General features: G+C 47.5%; 1 long non-coding RNA gene across 1 annotated transcript; it reads right to left on the bottom strand.

The window, feature by feature from the left end:
* Positions 1-2,812: 2,812 nt before the first annotated feature.
* Positions 2,813-5,705, bottom strand: LOC124987668 (uncharacterized). The gene is made up of 3 exons (XR_007109218.1): positions 5,018-5,705; positions 4,314-4,482; positions 2,813-3,054 (listed from the first exon to the last, which is right to left on the bottom strand). It is a non-coding gene; the product is annotated as an uncharacterized LOC124987668 (long non-coding RNA).
* Between the last annotated feature and the right edge of the window lie 258 nt (positions 5,706-5,963).

The raw sequence follows: 5,963 nt of genomic DNA on the forward strand, positions 1-5,963 counted from the left end.
ACTGCCTAATGTGATTGAGAGTCCTGGACACAGGAGCAGGATAATGTTGTCCACTGCAGCAGAGTCCTGGACACAGGGCTGGGTGGAGCCTTCCACTGTGAGTGAGAGTCCAGACACACGGGACTGGGTACATACTGTCTACTGTAACTGAAAATCCTGGACTCAAAGGACAGTGTGCACACTGTCCACTGTGTCTAACAGTCCAGGACACAGGGCAAGGTGTACTGTTCACTTTGAGAGTCCTGGATCATAGATCTGGGTGCACACTCTCCTGTCACTGATAGTCCTGGACACATAAGGCTGGGTGCACATTGTCTACTGTGACTGAAAATCCTGGTCACAAAGGACAGAGTGCACAATGTCCACTATAACTGAGAACCTGGGACACACAGGGGAGAGTACATAACGTCCACTGTGTCTGAGAGTCCTGGATACAAAGGGCAGGGAGCACACTGTTCACTTTAACTGAGAGTCCTGGACACACAGGGAAGGGTGCACACTTTCCACTGGTTCTGCCACTCCCAACACACAGGGCAGGTTGCACACTTTCCACTGTGTCTGACACTCCTGAACACACTGGGCAGAGTGCACACTGTCCACAGTATCTGACATTACTTGACACACAGGGCTGGGTGCACACTGTCTACTATGTCAGAGTCCAGGACACACTGGGCAGAGTGCACACTGTCCGCTGTGTCTGATACTCCTATACATACAGGGCAGGGTGCACACTATCTACTATGGCTGAGAGTCTAGGACACACAGTTCACTTTGACTGAGAGTCCTACACACACAGGGCAGATGCACACTGTCTACTATATCTGAGATTCCTGCACACAATGGGCAGAGAGCACACTGCACTATAACTAGAATCTGGGACACACAGGATAGAGTGCACACTGTCCACAGTGTCTGAGAGTCCTGAACACAGAGGGCAGAGTGCACACTGTACACTATACTGAGAATCTGGGACACACAGGGCAGAGTGCATACTGTCCACTGTGTCTGACACTCCTGGACAAATAGGACAGAGTGCACACTGTACGCTGTGTCTCACTGTGTCTGAGAGTCCTGGACACATGGGGCAGGGTGAGCCCAGTTGAGATAGGCAAAGGAGGGCTGGAAGCTAGGCTCTCTTTTTTCTCTTGAATTCACAACAGTTTGTAGGAAGGCACTTTGATAGAAACAAAAAAAAAGGGGGGGGCCATTTTACTTAGAGGCTTTGAGGTTTGTGACACAACCTACACACCTGAGTATAGCAGGTGGGTTTTGTTATAATGTAATAGGAGAGATCAAATAGGACAGAGATAGGACACAGCAGGTCGACACTGGACAAGATGGACCCACATGGGGTCCCCTAAGCATCTCTGCTCTGCTAGCTTCTGCAGCTTCCCTTCTGGAGAGCCTCAAGGCCCATGATAGGAAGCCATAGGGAACCAGTTGTCACTTGTGTGCTCCCCACCTGCACTGAGAAGCATGGACAGCAGTAGGGGACTGTGGCCTCCCTTCTGCCTCCACCAACCCATGAGGACTGGGACCATCTGTTGATGAACTCCTGGTCCACAGCCCAGTCCCTCCTACTCAGGGAATCATGCTCTCCTATCTTAGGAATCCACCTTCCTGTCCAAATTGCTTGCACAGTAGTGGCCACAAAGAATACTCTGAGCTATTCCAGTAATTGGTTTTTAAGTTGTTTTAAATTTTATCTTGAGTATGTTATAGTATAGATATGAAGTGTCCCACAAAAGCTCATGTGTGAGATAATGCAAGAATTCTCAGAGGTGAAATGATTAGATTTTGAGAGATTTGACCTAATCAATGGGCTAATCCATTGATGGATTAACTGGATGGCAACTGTAGGCAGGCTGTGTGTGACTGGAGGAGATAGGTCACTTGGTGTGTGTCTTTGGGATTTATATTTTGTCTCTGGTGAGCAGAACTCTTTCTGCTTCCTGTTGCCATATCCTGAGATGCTTTCCTTTCCACCACGATATTCAGCCTCACCCCAGGCTCAGAGGTATGGAGTGTGCTAAAAATGAACTGAACCTCTGAAACCATGAGCCAGAATAGATTGTTCCTCCTTTAATTGTTCTTACCAGGTCTTTTGGTCACAGTGAGGCAAAAACTGACTGAAACAGGAACTAGTACACATACTCATGTGACTGAAGGATCATTCTCAGATAGCCAGTCCCACCCCCATGTCATCTAGTCCGTATCCTGATCCCTGGTGGAAACCCTTCCTCGGAAGCTCAAAATTCAGTTCCCATCCAGCCTCAGCTCCATCTGTAACCCACCCATCCAGGACTCAGTCCCCATACTCTATGGGTCCATGTCATTAAATGGGGTATTAGAGGAGAGATGTTCCCAGGATCTGAGGGTATTTTTAGTCACCATGGAAATCCCAGGGTGGAACTTTGAGGACCTGAGCACATTTGGAGATGAAGCTGAATCCTGTGACTAGGGAGCCTTCCCCAGCTGGTGTTCTTGAGGGCCAGGCCTGAGGTTACCCCACAGATAATCTGGATATGCTCTGGATAGGCAGGTTTCCGTCCTTATACCTGAGTCTTCCAAATGCATCTCAGGGATGGAGGAGAAGGAGGCGTGGACTAGAGGAAAATGAAGAACCATCAAAGATCCCTTGGTCAGAGACTCTGGAGGGATAGCTTGAAGGTGCCCCCATGGATGGAGTCACTGATGTTGATGTTCCAGAGAATTCAATGTAACCCATCTGGAACCAGAGGATAGAAAGTGGAATGTTCAGGGCTCTTTCTGTTCCTATTCTCTCCTGGTACCAACCCTCATCCAGAAGAAAACCCAGGTTCAAACAGGCTGCAATGTATCTTGGGTGGAAGAGGGTTGGGGGAGGAGCTGATCCTGCACCAGGGCTCAGCATCAGGGGTCACAGATCAGCAGAGGCTCACCATGCTTTAAGTCCTTGTCAGACACAGGACTACTTGATATAGGAGGCACCAGGGCTCCAGGACCTTTGCCTGACAGCCATGGTTGTTCTGTAGCATGTGATATGGGATCCAATCCCTCTAATCCAATTCTTTTCTGAGAGAGAGAGTGAGAGACAGAAAGAGAGAGAGAGAGAGAGAGAGAGAGAGAGAGAGAGAGAGAGAGAGAGAGAGAGATATGAGTCTATAAAAAGCAAAACCAGGTGAACGCTGTGTTGGCAAAGGCATCACAACAAGTAAGTGACATTTTTGAATACTTGAACAAAAGCATAGCTACAAAAGTAGTCTTTACATTATCTGGGAAAACACTAAGAATCAACCCAAAGAAGTAAGCATCTTGGCCTTCTGAATGCACTAGGACACAAATGAAGAAAATCAAAGGTTGAAGAATCTGGGTAACTTAGGTTTTAGAATTTAAAGAATTAAATGTAAGTGAAATACCTAAAAAGCCAATAATGTGAACCAGTCATTAGAAGACATGGAGAATCTTAAACAACTCCTAGAATAGGTCAAAGTCTCTAGAACACAGCTGAGTTGAGACTGGCTGAGTTGAGGCTGACTGAGTTGAGACTGACTGAGCTTCCTTGGGAAGGGCAGTTTTGTCCTGAGAGGAGGTGGTGAAAAGTAACTCAGGGGGCTATGAGAGAAGGTGGTAATAGCCATACAAGGTTTTTAGAGGGGGTGGTGGAGAGCTACACAGTAGCCTGTAAAGGTTACACAGGGGACTGAGAAAGGAGGTGGTAAAAGGGTACACAGGGTTGGTGAAAGGAGGTGGTGGAGGCCACACCAGAGGCCATGTGGGATACGATACAGGGCTACACAGAAAGCTGTGAGAGGAGGTGGGTAGAGGGTGACACAGATAGAGATGAAAGGTTCTGGTAGAGTGTTAGACAGGAGGAGGTGAGAGGAGAAAGTTGAAATCTATACAGGGTTGAGGAAAGGGGGAAGTAGAAAGCACACCAGAGGTCATATGGGATGTGATACAGGGCTACATAGGAAGCTGTGGGAGAAAGGATGTAGGGCCACAGAGCAGGTCATAAGAGGTGGTGGTCAAAGGCAACACAGTAAGGAGGATGTTATCTCAGGGATGCTAAATTCTAAGATATCTTGGTTTGACCCTAATCCTGACCTTTCTTGCCTACCTATAACTCTAAAACACTAACCCTATTCCCTATCTCCTCTGATTTTACCCTAGAAACCCTAAATCTAAGCCCATAAACCATGTGCTTCTGTTTAACATCTATCCTGTAAACCATCCCCCTCTATCCTGTACCCAACACCTGACCACAAACCCAGACCACAAATTAGCTCAAGGCAAACCCCAACCATAATTCCTACCCTAACCCTAATGCTCACCATATAATTTTGGTTTCCTGATCTTGACCTTGGGAAGGGGATGGCCTCAGAGTGGATGACATTTGAAGGCAGACCTTGTTCCTCCTTCCAGGGCTGGTTGGCCACATCTACTCGATTCTTGGAGTGCATTCTTCCAGACCAGGTTAGAGAGATCCAAAGCCTGCTTTGCCTGAATGTGAAGTTGACATGAAAAAATTAAGCTGCCTTTTCCACAGCAATTATGAATAGTGCAAGTCAGTGTTATAGCAGCTTTGTACTGGGACATTTTTATATCCTGTTAAAGGTATTAAAATGGGCTCTAAGCATTGACGTGGCTACCCTGGGCCACATGCTGGTAAGCAACATGGCTGAAGTCCTGAGCACAACCCCAAACCCACTCCTATCTCTTCCACTACCTTCACCCTCTCCAAGGTAAAGAAGGAGGGATCTCAGTCCTTGACAGGGGCAGTGTTCTCTGGGACCAATATTGCTTCTGAGGATGGGGTACTGTCCCAAGAGGAGCTAAAGGTGATGAACCAGAATGAGGGGGCATTTACTCAGCTGCACCTAATCCTCATTCTCAACCTTGTCCCCATACCCATCTCAACCCCTATGAGCTCTGACCACAACTCCTGTCCTGAGTTGGATTTGAGGCCTGGCTTCACAGTCCCTAGATAGTGGAGTCTGGGTTCTGGCCCAAGAGCCTTTGTTCACTTCAAACTCACCTTCCAGCCTCCTGGGAGCCAGAAGTGGCCTTTCTCAGGTCCTCCAGGTGTGTGCTGGCTCATACCAGCCTCCAAATATAGCTTCTTCTCTGTCCAGACTGGCCACTGTTCTATCTGACTCATTATCCTTGCAGGCTAGACCAGGAATGACCCTTTACAGACCAGGCAAAGGGGTGGTTGCAGGCTGTTGGCATCATTTAGCCTTACCCACCTCCCAGGAAGAGAGGAGATGAAGGCTGGTTATGCTGGTCTAGGACCCAAATTGGACAGATGGGCAAACTCAGTACTCTTTTAGCAAGGCTCCTTGTACCTGCAGACCTGGCCCAAGTTGCACAGAGCACAAAAGTGAACCCAGAACTTGCACAGGACTCTGAACATGGTGGGTGTTTTGCCAGGTCCAGAGACTCTCAGGACACTTGGAGATTTACCTATGCAGCTGGAAGTCAGTCTCCATTCCTTTCCTTATTTCTTTAATTTGTGCTGCTGCTATTCATGTCAGCAAAGAAGAGGGAGACTCAGCTTTTCCTTCTGTTTCTTCCATGACATTCCATTCCTCTCAGCCTTCTTTTTCTCCTCAGGATCCCAACTGTATTCAATGAAGCTAGACCAGAACAGGTGCTCATGTGACCCACCAGCCTCAGAAACTAGCATCACTGGTACCAACGGCCTCCACACCTGCCTGCTTCTAATTTTGGAAGGTCTGATTGGTCTTCTAAGTTGCCATCCTGATCCCACATGGAATCTCTCTTAACAGGTTTGACTTGTGGCCTCTTGAGCACAACTTGATGTTTCTGTCACTAACAGTGGTCAACGTATCATCCTGAGGACACATTTTATATGTTACTCACATCCCATAAAGATCTATTTTCTCTGATGTTGTTTCTTTGATTGCCATTCATTCACTTCTCCTGTCTTCTGTCTTCCACTCTTTCTTTCCTTATCCATC

Source organism: Sciurus carolinensis, chromosome 6, assembly GCF_902686445.1.
Source record: "Sciurus carolinensis chromosome 6, mSciCar1.2, whole genome shotgun sequence".
Lineage (NCBI taxonomy): Eukaryota > Metazoa > Chordata > Mammalia > Rodentia > Sciuridae > Sciurus > Sciurus carolinensis.